Source organism: Aquila chrysaetos, chromosome 1, assembly GCF_900496995.4.
Source record: "Aquila chrysaetos chrysaetos chromosome 1, bAquChr1.4, whole genome shotgun sequence".
Lineage (NCBI taxonomy): Eukaryota > Metazoa > Chordata > Aves > Accipitriformes > Accipitridae > Aquila > Aquila chrysaetos.
In genome coordinates, this window is record NC_044004.1 from 38,171,761 (window position 1) to 38,185,918 (window position 14,158).

The 14,158-nt window shown below is 38.0% G+C and overlaps 1 long non-coding RNA gene across 2 annotated transcripts; it reads left to right on the forward strand.

Annotated features, from left to right (window-relative positions):
* The first annotated feature begins 5,564 nt into the window (after positions 1 to 5,564).
* On the forward strand, positions 5,565 to 13,830 carry LOC115345009. Of its 2 annotated transcripts, none has more exons than XR_003924699.1 (3): positions 5,565 to 5,882; positions 12,868 to 13,028; positions 13,282 to 13,830. It is a non-coding gene; the product is annotated as an uncharacterized LOC115345009 (long non-coding RNA). The 2 variants fall into 2 exon arrangements; XR_003924698.1 differs by having other exon boundaries at positions 12,868 to 13,009.
* Positions 13,831 to 14,158: the final 328 nt, after the last annotated feature.

The following is a 14,158-nucleotide window of genomic DNA, read 5'->3' on the forward strand; positions in this document are numbered from 1 at the left end:
GGGCAGCTCAAGCCGGCTGCTCTTTGAAGCCGAAGGTCACTAAGAGCCTAGATCTGCCAAGCTATGTTAGGGAATTCATGTTCGTACAGAGGAACTCCATGAAGAGTTTGAAATAATTTGGGATTCACAGAATCCTATGACTAGCCAGTGATAACTGCACATTTGAACATAAAAGGCTGAACGAGTATGGTGTCATAGTTGTTTATGTTTGCAGGCTAGAAATGTGCTTATCTTTATTACTGAAGATTTCACAGGACACTTATTGATGGAAAATCACAATCAACGCTTAAGTTAAAAAGCAATCACCCCACCTCCCCCCATGTCTTTGATACATTAAAGAGTGAACAGTATCCTGTGGGGAAGAGTACTGGCATAGAACTATGCCTCATGGAGAATCTGAGGGCTCCATTTTTACTTTTATGAAGTAATATTTATGACTCAACTTGCCTATTTAATCTTGTAAAATTGTCACCTATAGGGTTAGCTTCTTTCCAGAGACTTTTGAAAAATGGAAAGTAGCATCTCTGGTAATCATAGCAATGTCATGTTGTTTCAACGTTTTTGTACCAGCAATAAAATAGATACCATGCAGAGCATGGGCAAAGCAATTAAACTTCTGTTGGGTTGACCTATTAATGGATTTTACATGTAAATGGGATAAGGAAAAGCATTGATTATCTAATTAATCTGATTAGGGAATCACTAGACAAAAGAAAATGGGAATTATAAATTTGGATAGGGCTTGTTTGGAGAAGCCAAGTGGAAGAAAGGAAAAATACTGAGTTCCTTAAAGGAGTATGATTTTAAATGCAAAATTCTCAAGAAAAGAAGGAAACCTCAGTATGAAAGTGTTTACTGTTACGTGTTCATTATTTTCATGATATGTCTTTATTAATTATATGAACTAAAGTGAATCAGTTTTTGATAAGTTTTCTGGAACTTATCCAAAGCTCAAATCTCTCCCTCTTTCCACTAACATCTCTGAAGAAGTGATCACAGAGTGATCACAAAGCTTGTTAGCTCTGGAAAGTCTCTATTAAGTTACCCGGGAAGTACTAGAGAAGGCTGGATTGCACCCAGATATCAGGAAAAAAACCCAGCTTTGCAGGATCTAGTATCTCAGCAGACAGAGTACATATGTATGCCAGTCAGTGTGCCAGCAAAGTAAAAACTCAAAATTGGTGACTAGAGTCTGCGGAGTTCCAGTGTACCTTAAAATGCACAGGTCAACATGATGAAATCTGAACAGAGCATTTGGGTGCATGTTGACCACATTACACTTTTATGTAGGCTATTCAGCCTGTGTGACATTCTGAGTGGGCATGCAATAGATCTTTCTGTATCAGTTATCCATAAGAAGAAATATAATTAAGCCTGAACAGAGTAGTGTGCCTACTTCAGTTTTCAAAATCTGTTTTTAGAGTACAGTACCGTTTATGAATATCAAGAATTTTGTATCCATTGTTTATGTGCCAGTTTTTTTCTGAAGAACAGAGAGATTCTATGCAGCCTTTATTTCCTTTCACTATATGTCTTGTCATACAGGTTTCCTTCCTTTTGAATCAAGTATCTGAAAGTATTATAAGAAAGAAATTTCAGACTACTGTTACATACAGTCAAGCAATACATATGTGGTTTGGGTGATGTGTGGCAAGGAAATACTAAAACTATTTATGATATTTATGATATTTATAAGAGATACTGTTGCTGAAAGTAGTAAATGACATGCTGTTATGATTTTCATATAAAGGAGTAATAAAAAACAAAACAAAACCCACCTGGCCTAAGAAAAGCTGGTGCATTACAACAGGCACACATGAATGTAATTCACAGTAAGTCCTACAGGACACAGCTTGAGTGCTGTAGAGGCACTCAAGCAGTGTATCACCAGGGTCAGAGACTTAAACAGATGAATCTTGCCTTGGCCCATGGCTGCTCAGATTGTGCCTTTTGATTGAATCAAGCACTCGTATAAAAGGCCCTAGTGGCATATGCTTCCCATTGAAGAAGCCTATTTTTTGAGCTTTTAAGAACTCCAGAGAGACATAAGGAAAACATCGCAACAAAGGCAGAGCATCCTCTGGGATATTTGCTTTCCTACACATTAATGAAGATTAACGTATAAGAATGTGCAGACATCAGTTTAAAGGATAATTAATGATGATTGATTCTTTTATATTAATTTACAGTGTAACTTTAATTCAGGTTTAAAAAAAAAAAGCTTGAAAACTTCCTGAGATGCCCAGGGCTTTGGTGTTCAAAATGCACTGACATAAGTTCAGTATAAATGCAACCTTTGGTGTGCCAAAATTGTCAAAGTGACAAAACAAAGGAAAGCTATTAACATTACATCATTTTCACAACATGCAGCTTTTGAGAAATAGTCTTTTGCCTATGCAATTTTGCTTTACTCTTATCTTTGCTTTTTTGAGCTAACCGATAACATCACTTCTTTCAAGGAGTGAATTCCATTGTAGCCAGACTCATTTGCTTTTAACTCAGTATGTACAAATTTAGTTGTGGCTGCTTTTTTATCCATGCCTTTTGAGCTATTGGCTCTGTCATTCCACCAAATATTTGATCTTCACATTTTGCCTTATTACTAGGAGCTGTAATGGAGCTGTTGTGGAGAAGTAGTTTCTTACTGGTAGAAACGTGCCAAAAATCCAGATCATAAAACCACAGAAGAAAGTGAACAAGCATTTCCTCCTTTTTGCTACCACCACATAATATCAGGCTTTGTAGGTTGCTGTTATGCACATCATGCCTCAGCAAAGGCAGCATTAAGCAAAACATCAAATCCTGTAGTTGTTTACAACTGTTAGATTCTGGGGTTTCAGTTGCTTCAGTGAATGATTCTCCCTAAGGATATCAACTGAATCAAATCACCAAATAATTACCTTTTTAATATTCTTGTGGGAAAGTTGTTTGTCTGCCAAATGGTAGCCAGTCACAAGAACAAACTTAACCAACTCCTGTCCTTAACAGACTCCTGATCTAGGTGTTATCTTCAGGTGCACGTCTGGGTTTACATCTACTTACATTTACATCTACTCCATTTATTATTTGAATTGGTAATGCTTGATTGAAAGTCTGCACTAAGTCATCCCACCACCCCCCTCCCCCACATTCTTGGCCATAATCACAGGAATTGTGCTCTCCTTGCCTCATTATCTGTTTTTGTTGTTTCATTATAATTTTATCCTCTGAGAGTGGAAAAGGTTAATGCAAGACCACCTCTCCTGATTATATGTGTCAGGCTACCCTACAGATGATGTGCTGAAGACATGGAATGGCACCTCTGCACCCTCTGGTGTCAGACCTTACTAGTCTGGTCTGACATAACCCTTTAGACAGGGATCAAGAACAGATATGGAAAAGAAAAAAACATGAAATATGTTTGGGAATAGGTTAAAAATTGCAATAGAAAGTTACACTCCTCATAACTTTGACTCATTTATATATGATTAAAACATTCCAGCTTGCTGTGGAACACTACAGTTTGTAACAAGTCGAACGAAAGGCAGTCCTTTAAATTTTAACAGTTATTGGAATAAATTCCATCTGGTCTTATGCCTTTAGTTTCTATTGAATAGTTCAGGATTTTTTTTAGAAGTACATCCCGTGTTGGCTAAGTCCAAGGCCTATAAAGCAGAGAGGATGTGACAGCTATGTCAATCCACGTAAAAGGGACTATATTGCAAATTCTGCTTTGCAATTAGTTTTGAAGAAATTAATATTTGCTTGTGCCTACTCTTTTACTCCTTAAAAAAATAATTAAAATAGTGCCAAAGGTGTTTTAACAAATGTCTTATTTAAAAATTAATAAAAATATTAGAAATGTACTTTTTCACCCATCCAATATGCCAATCACACTGTTTATTCTGTTTATATTTGCTTTTACTTGAAGTTTTGAAAGTAGCTTTGCCACTATGTCCAGATGAGTGGCACAGTTTCAACAGTTCCAAAATAAGAAAGGGAAGGATTTTTTTAGAATACTTCATAGTCAAGATTTCAATCAAAGAATAAAAAATCAGTATACTAGAAGCAACAGTCTCATTCCTTTACTACTTTCATGGGCAAGACATACTGGACCATGAAACATTTTCATGGAGCAGTGCAGAAGCATTTACCTTCTCAACTGCCTAGGTTAGTGGAAGGGCAAATAATCTTTTACCATGATTTCTCTTGCCAAATTTTACTTGTCGATGTTTTCTGATAGGAAGACTTATCCTCTGGAGGTGCTTGTCTTGGCCTTTACTGTAGAAGGAAGACCAGATGACTAACTTTTGTATGGCTTAAGTTAGGTTAAATGAGTCTTACTCTTCAATACACATAGAAAGCGAGATCAGGAGATCGGCATATGATCCCAAATTTGTCATAGGCATATTATGTGATCTTGATTTAATATTGTCTCCATGAGTAAAATCAGTAAGTTAGTGAAATGGAGACAGTCACAGTGATCTAATACTCTGGGTTACAGTGTTAAATAAATTAATATTGTGTGAAAATAGTAACATTCTATCAAAAACACTGCAGGGGTTTGAAATAAAACTAATGGTTATTTAAAAATGAATGCTTATAAAACTCTATGAGGTACTCTTATGGAGGGAAACTAAAGATTCTTATTTGAAGCACACTGTTAGAGACCAGTAACAAATGGTAACTAAAACCATTTTGCAAAAAACTCAGTTGTAACAACTTGCCTAGTGCAAAAAGCTTCCTTCTAATGGACAAGGATTTTTTCAAAACATCACTTAAACATGATTCACATTACATAAAAAGCATTTGAGGTTTTTTTTCACTTTTATTGGTGTTACTTAAGCAAAAAGAAATTGTTGCTATTGAGGGAGAATGGGAGATTAAAAGATTAAATCAGCCCACTACACAAGATTATCACAACAAAATGATTTATGATAGCCAAATGGGAAAAAAATATTTTTCTTTTCTTAAACTTCATGATTATATATATATATATATAGTGAGGAAAGTTAGTATTTTTTAAAGTCTTTGCTCCTTCAGGCTAATGACTTAAGAATCCAATGCTTGTAACCACAGATACAGCTATGATCAATTATTTAAAATGCCTTTTTCTTCTCCCCCACCCTCCCCTTTTTTGGTAGAATTCACTGTAGCACTCACTCAGATCCTGCTGGTACAAATCAAGTTTCACAGGGAGGAGGTGGTTTACCACTGGATGTGCTTGCCCATCTGCAGTTTTCCAGTCTAAATATTTTCTGCAATTCTCCTTTGGCACTTCTAGCAAATATTTTATTTCCTTCTATGCTAAACGCATTTGTGGTGTTGCCAGTTAGTCCATCAGTCCGTAATCCACAAACTGTTATACTGACCTAATGTCACTACTTCTTTATGAGGAAATTTTCCCCTCTACCTCACTTGTCAGACAATTTCCTGGATTAAAAAGAAGCTATTTCTGGGTACTGAGCTCCTAGAGACAGAATAAACCCCACAGTTTTAAGTTTTCTAGGGTTACAAATCCAAAAAGGGAACTTGCTCTGACAACCCTCAGATCCAGGAGCTTGCTGCTGCTGGGAAGGGTTAGCAGCAAGAATTTCAGGGGAAATGGATATGAGAGAGTGCATAGCCTACAGGTAGATATGTGGGAAAAGGTGTGGAAATGTGGGTGGACTAGCAACTTGTCGGAGTTTGGTGGAGAAAAGGGAGCAATATTTCTATTACCTTATGCAAGGATAATTGAATAAAAGACTTCAGTATTGTGCAAGAAGTGAAATGAGAGGATCTAAGAATTGAATTTGCTGCATTCTCTGTTTCAAATTCAATCAGCAGTTATCCCTTTAAGTAGCCACAGAACCAAGAGAGAGTAGAGATGAGAAGATCATCCATCATCCAAATGAGGAAATGTAAGTTGTTTTTTTATGTGCATGTGTTTTTTGGTTTTTTTTTTGTTTTTTTTTTAAAGCTCTTATATTCCTACATAGAGATCTAAGGGTTAAACAGAGCTACAGCTGTTACTCTAAAGGTAACTAGCTAGCATGTTCTATATTATACGGAACATACAGCATCCTTAATGTTTACAGTGTATTATTGACTACGCAGGTCTGTACTTTTTTTCTATTCTAATTGTCTGGCAAGCAATACATAGGACCAGAACAACAGATTCCCTAACGTTAATAAAATAATGCCCAGAGTATGGAAAACATTGTTTGTTAATAAGATATGTAACATTTGTATTCAAGTTCCATAGCTAATTATATTTTAGAAGACTTAAAAACATTGACATTTACATTCCTCAGTGAGGAATACCCAGTTTGAAATTTTACCACAAAAGCTAATGACCCTATTAACTCTAATTTGTTTACTCACCAGTCTGGAACAGTTTCTTCCACAGGTACCTCTTTGATGTTCAAAATTAAGCTTCCTAGAGGCTTGAGAAATTAAATGCTAAAGGAGGTCAATTATCCAACAGTTGCCTTAAAGATAAGGACTGCCCCTCCCACATTGTTTTAAAATGATTTTTTCTGATGAACACAAAAACATGATTGCTAAACACGTCAGGGTCTCCCACAGGTTTGCTAGGACATAATAGGCAGTTCTAAGTTTGGCCATTTAGGAGAGTGCCTAATTATATCAGGCAATATAAATACATGATTTGTTTTTAAACTGAGATTTAATCTTTAATCAAAGTGCAAATGTAATTAATTATTTTTTCATAATCTGTATTTTTGAGTTTGGAATTTGCATAATATCTCAGATATGACCCCCAGCAGCTCCTGGTTAGCATGAACCACTTACTATGGCAAGTGGAATTTCTGTATTTATACAGAACCTACTTAGTCATAGGCTTACATTTATTCTTTGTTCTGCTTAGTATGGTCCATAAGTACAGTATAGTATTGTCCATAAGTACAGTACATACACTGTTTGTCCAATCTTAAAGATGTAATAATGTTCTTATTTGCAAGAAAACATTACATAAAAAGGGCCTGTTTTCAGCTACAGTGTGAATAAAAAAAGTAAGTTTGTGATAGTCAGCTCAGCTTATTTTACAATTATGACTCTTAAACTCTGAAACAGTGCACCAAAAGGGATGGGGGCATTGTTTCAAACCCTGTAGACAGCAACGGTTTTTGGCTTCCTAAGACACTCCCCTAAATGAAGCACTGGCTCCCACTGAATTCCTAACTAACAACTGAACATGAACCCAGAGATTACCACTAATCAGTTCTTGCTAGATACAATGGGTGAAAGCTGGTGCCTCATACAAAGAGAAAACAACCATTCCCAGCACAGGGCAGATGCTGAGGGATCCCAGCATGATTCTAGTCCATACATGTCAGCTGCAATTGGGGAGGCAATAGTGAGTGCAACTGAGCCCTTGCTGAACGCCTTTCTGCAATACGGAGGAGGTTCCTTAACAGGGCATCAATCATCTTTTAAAGCAGAAACCTCCAGTAAGTTTCTGTTGGCATTCAGAATAAGGCTGCTGATCTAAAATACAGAGATATGGTATAAATCCATTAAAATACAAAACAAAATGAGAAAACCCACAACAAAAAACCTCAAACAGATCCTTAGAAGACTTCAGAAGACAGCTATGCTTTCTCCAACAAAATTTCTCTGTATTTAAAGAGCCTCAATAGGTGCCAGATGGCTAGTCCCATTTTTTTAACTTTGTGAAAGAGCATCCAGAATGTTCATCCTTAATTTGGTTCAGAGTTTTCTTGTGGATGGGAGGACTCGGTTCTTCCATCGTATTTTGATGAGAAGAATATTTATCATCTGACAATATCATGCGTTGGTGGGTATGGAGAATCATATCACTTTCTGTTTTCAGAAGAGTTATGAATCCAAATCCAGCTACAACTAGTGGGTGAATGACGTCCTTCTGAAAATGTTAAGCAAATTCTGGGAAATCAGGCATGAAACTGAACTGCAGATAAGGAAACATAAGGTTAAGGGATTCTGAGAAGCCCTTCAGCTCTCATACAGCAGCTGGCAGTTGTGAGGAAGTAACTGGTTCTCTGTAGTATCACAGTGCCATGAGGAATGATGTGGCTTGTATCTGTTCCACCCTAAAGACGGCTGAAACTAGTGGGATAGGGGTGTGTTCTGTATTAGGTATTCTTTCTTACCAAAAAATCATTTGTGACAAAATACATAGTTGAAGAAAACAGGGCTATATAAAGTTTTAATAACAAATGGGAGATCCCTAGGCAGTTTTGGGGATTTGAGAGGCAATGATTGCTCCCAAGAAAAAGGAACTTTGGATTGACTTAAAAATTTGTTTTCAAATCTTACATACATTGAGACTTCAGTGAACTGTCGAATACCAAGATTTCAAGGCCTATGAAACCTGTTAGTCTTGTGAGAACAATGACAACTGGTTCAAGGTTTTCTTTCGCTGTACGAATGGTACAGTGAAGAAACTACTTACTTACTTGGTGTTCTTAATAAATCCATTTAGTTAGAACAGACTTTTATGGCTTTCTAATACAGAGTTATCTCACTTTTTATTGAGCTCCAAACTTACTTGTGTAATACCAATGTGAATGAAAAAAAAATATTTTGCCTAATTCCACACCAAGTAGAAGATCAAGTACAACAGCATGTTAGAATGTTGACAATAGAACCAAAATATCAGGGTAATGTGAGGTGAACATCTACAACATTTATTTGGAATTCAGTAAGAAGTAATTTTCATTCCAGATTGGGCACCTTCTGCTTCTTTAGAAAACCCTGAACTAGGAGCGCTTTGAAGTGTGACTATCAGAAGTACAAAATCTCTAGGAACTTCAATATGGTGTGTTTCCCACTGCTTAGATTTAGCTCAACAAGATCTTTAAATCTTGGCGGTTCTGGAGCCATTTTTTTATATGACTACCTGTGTGGCAATCTGAAAAAAAATGCCAGAGCATAAAATGTAAATGGGACAACAGCCTGAAAGAATAATATCTAGAGAATTTGGCTTTGTTTTTCTCTACGGTTTCAATTTATTTATTTATTTCAGTATGAAAGGAACATCTTTGTAGCATTCTGTCTTGCACTGGAAGTCTTATAACTAAATATGTCCTATAACTAAATATGTCTTAAATTAGTCATATAATATATTAATATAGACTTATAAACTCCGGAGTAATATTGATGTCTGTACAATAACATTCAGAGAATGGGAAACTAAACGAATAATTTGCTGGAGAAGTAAAGAAAAACTGCTGTATTCCTTTGCAGTTCTTTTAATCTTACAGTTATCAGACCAGGGACACTTAAAAATGCCATAGTTTCTACAATATTCACTTGGTTTCAAGGAAGTTGTGACAATCAAAAAAACTTCAGGTTGTTGCTAAGTCCGTAAGATCATAGCCATCCCTGCCCCCCACCCTTTTAAAAGCACCAACATATGTTTAACAACCTTGGGTATGTTTCATTGTTTCCTCTTCACTCCAGTAAATAAAATTACTCCATGTAGGTCATTCCATAAGATTTCCTAGCATGTATGGTCTTAGTAGTATATAGTAATTCCAAATGGAATTGAATCTGGCTAGGGATGTCAAAGACAACAAGAAGGGCTTCTGAAGTACATAGGTGACAAAGGGAAGCCTAAGGAAAATACAGGCCCACTGCTCAAGGTTACACAGCTCATGAAAAAGGTTGAGGTACAGAATGCCTTCTTTGCCACAGTCTTTGCAAGCAAGACTGTCCTTCAGGAATCCCAGGCCCCAGAGGGGGAAAATCTAGAGCAAGGAAGATGTACTCTTGGTGGAAGAGGATCCCATCAGGCAATACTTAAGTAAACTGGATGAGGGCCTGATGGGATGCACCCATGAGTGGTGAGGGAGCTGGCAGACGTCATTGCGAGACCACTCTTAATCATCTTTGATTGATCATGGAGATTAGGAGAAGTGCCTGAAGACTGGAGGAAAGTAAATGTCACTCCTATCTTCAAGAAGGGCAAGAAGGAGGACCCAGGGAACTACAGCTCAGTCAGCCTCACCTCAAACCCTGAGGAGGTGACGGAGCAGCTAATCCTGGAAACCACTTCCAAGCACATGAACAACAAGAAATCATCAGTAGTCAACACGCCTTCACCAAGGGGAAGTCATGCTTGACCAACTTGATAACCTTCTGTGATGAAATGACTGGCCTGGTAGATGAGTAGAGAGCAGTGGATATTGTCTACCTAGACTTCAGTAAGGGTTTTGACACTACCTCCCATAAGATCCTCATGGAAAAGCTGTTGAAGTGTGGGCTGGAGAAGCAGACAGTGAGGTGGTACTGCTGAGGCCACACTTGAGTACTGTGTCCAGTTCTGGGCTCCTCAGTACAAGAGAGACATGGACATACTGGACAGAGTCCAATGAAGGGCCACAAAGATGAGCAAGGGACTGGAACACCTCTCATATGAGGAAGGGCTGAGAAAGTTGGGCTGAGAGAAGAAAAGGCTTGGGCAGTGATCTCATCTATGTATGTAAATATCTGAAGTGAGGGTACAAAGATGGAGCCAGGGTCTTTCTAGGGGTGCTCAGTGACAGGACAGGAGGCAATGGACATAGACTGAAACATAGGACATTCCATCTGAACATGAGAAACACTTTTTTACTGTAAGAGTGACTGACTACTGGAACAGGGTACCCAGAGAGGTTGTGGAGTCTCCATTCTTGGAGTTATTCAAAAGCCAGCTGGACATGGTCCTGCGCAACCTGCTCTAGGTGATCATGCTTGAGCAGAGGTTTGGACAAGATGACCCCCAGAGGTGCCTTCCAACCTCAACCATTCTGTGATTCTGTAAAATACAGGTGAAAGGACAAATACCTATTTAGATATTTCAGAACTAAAAATTAGCAGGTGTTCACAGTGAAGTGAGCATGTCTGTGTTTATCTCAATCTGGAAACTTCAAAATCATAACCACTGAATCATTTCAGAGTACCATGTATGTGTCTTAGCATGCACCAGCCAGCCAATAACATTCTCAGAAAAAAAACCCCAAAACAAATCTACAAGCCCAAACCTCATGTGTTCTGCATGCCTCATCACAGGAATTCACAACTCTTTTCAAGTCTCTATAAAGTTTTTCTTTCTACACTCCTCTGGAAGTGTAGAGAGGGGTGACTCACAACAAAGACAGTAGTTCTTAACGCTGACAAGATTGGCAGCGATTTAGTTCCTCAAGGTACTTCACAAGGCTGGGGTGGCTCTTACCTTGGAGAAGGACTGAGCTGCTATAGCTTTCCATAGGGGATATACAGAAACTATACTCATGTTACTAATGCTGAAGTGCATTACAGGATTCTCATGCATTCATATGCCTGCACAATAGCCCTTCATGGGGATTTTTCTGCCTACCCCCAAGCTCTCAGAAATAGTCATGTAGCAATTTGGACTTAGCACAAATATGAAGCGTGTAGAAGAAAGTTACAAGGTTCTTTAAGGGTAATGGCCAGCTTTGCTGTTTTCCAGCATATAACAGCTAAATACTACCGCCCCTGCCTTGTACAATATTTTCTTTCATAAACTTCCATTGTTCTGTACATGTATTTGTGCACACACAAAGCCTTGCATAAAATCTTCTGTTGAGGTTCTCAACAGCTCAGAAGCAATAGAGGCACCTCTGTCACAAACAGAGAAAGAACAGTTTTTATTTTAAATTGTCCCAGCTCTCAAATTTTGGTCAGACTCATTTTCCGGGTGATGGCATACATGAATATTTCCAGGTTTTGTTCATCACTTGCTATGCTTCGAAACAGGAGCTGACAATGAAAGCACCTCCTCAACAAAAATTATTGCACCACTGCTCTTCACTTGAACAAGAAGAAAAAGATGCTGAGATCAAAAGAATAAAATAAAAGGTTAAAAGGAAATCAAACTTGAAAGAAGGAAAGAGAACAGTTAATTGGAGGGTCTCATTCAGATGTGTTCTTGCAGTGCTCGTTCCTAATTTACTATCTGCTCCTCATCTCTGCACAGCAGTCTAACAAGAATTCCACTGCCTCCTCGTTTCCCCCCTGGCTGTGCCCCCTAGCTCAGACCTGTGCTCCAGTGTTGCAGCATTCCCCCTGGTTTTTTTCTCCTATATTGAGCTTTGGGACCTTTATACATTCACCATCATCCCTGTAATTCTAGGGCACCAGACTTGGATGTCGGCACTGATGGCCTAAGGATTAGAATATTGTATAAGGCAGGTTTTTTACTTCAGCTCTGTGAACACAGTACTAACACTAGGGAGATACTTACAAAGGCATAAACATAGGACACAAATCTACACAAAGAAAATGTGAAATGGAGCATGTGGGAAGAGAGTGGAAAGAACAAATCAAGGCATTTCAGAGTAAGAAAAGTGCCAGCTACCTTAAAGGTCTCTAAACAAATGACAAAATATAATAGTAAGATTTCAGCTTGTGAGTAACTTTCTAATGTATAAAATTTTAGAATAGCAGGAGATAAAGCTATGTTTGTAAGGAGAACTGTAATGCAGAGATTTGTTTCACACAGACTAAATTAAAATCTGTATTACCACTTTGCTGAATTACTTAGAATCAGCATCATTTGCTTTCACCAATTTCAGGCTTTATAGATGCTGTACCTACAAAAAGACTTCCCAGAATGTTTGCTCTGAAAGACAGCATTACTATTTTTTTTCAGATGGCTCCTTTCCTTAAATAAACAAATCAACAGGGGATGCATTCCCATTTATCCCATATCCTTCTATTTCTGCATGTTTCCAGTTGACTGCTAAGCTCCTCAATTCCAGAGACTCGTACACAATTAACGCAATACAGTCTAAACAACACAGAATATACTGACAGAAAGAATAAAAGATTAGATTGGTGATGCTGATTTAACTTTGTCTTCAATTACTTCTTCCCTGTTTTTACTGCTATCATGTCCAGAAAGGTGTGGAGGTAATCTCCTTGACTGCCCTTGATGTCAAAGGTGCTTTATGACTCACAAAGAAGAATATGCTGGCTGCAAGTGATGTGAATAAGTAGTGGTTTGACCTTCCTGATATCAGGTGGACTACACGAAGACAGAGTAAGCTGCATGCAACATGGTAAAAATAGATTATAAATGTTATAAAATCTGGGATAGTGCATTATTTGTCATAATTCAGTTTTCTCCCTGGGGGCCATTAGCAGTCTAACACTATCCTAGAATGTCACCTTTCCTAACTGGGCAGACACTACAGCATTGCAAAAAAGAAGTGTGTAGCAGATGAAGTGTTATGCACAAAGGATGTTAAAAGCATAAATAGTGAATTAATTAAATAGCAAAGTAAATAAATGTGATTTCTGATTCTTTCACAGCCTTTACCCCACAGTCAACTTTAAAACACCTCGCAAAAGGCAAAATGCCCACTTCAGTCATGTCCGCTGCTGATCATTAATTGCTTCAGAAAAAGACAATATTTTATCCGTCCTCTTTGGAGTTCGAGTATGAATGGTGAAGCAAAAGAGAGTGAAACTGAGTGAAACATGAAAAGCTTGATTTGTTAGGACCCCTGCTGTCTGAAAAGAGATCAAAGCTCAGGAGGAGGCTGTAAAACAGCCGAATGCACTGCACAGAAACATGGCCTGTGGCAGCTGCTCTGGGCACGCTCTCACAACACAGGTGTACCTCCAAGTCTGCTCTGCCAGCTGAATCATGGGAGCAGGTTACCTCTTCTCCTTCTTCATTATTTCAACTGCAGTCACTGAGGAGACGTGGGCTCCATCCATCACAATGCACAAATTCACAGTGCGCAGATTCAGCACAGGCCTAATTAAAGCTTTTCCTTTCATTTGTGGAGATAATTAGACTTTCATCTCACCAGGAAGCTTCAGAAAGATCTATTTCTTTCTTCAATAAAAGCTACATCAAACAAAAGCAGATTTTAATCGCCTTTTCTTTGGGGCATGAGTCAATAATGAAAGATGTCATGGGTAACAAAAACTGTGTGCAAGGGGAGAAAAGGAGGGAAAAAAGCCCAAGCTATGTTCTTTAATTAACATCATGTTTGCAAACACCATTAATTTCTCTCATTAAAATGATTTTTATCTACAACTGATTGTTGATAAAACAATCGATTTGAACATCTCATCTGTTTCACCGCTATGCAGGAACCCATCTGCTGTGCTGTAAAGCAGGAATCATGCAGACTGTTAAGCAACATGTGAGAACAATAAAAAATGCATATGTGTGTGT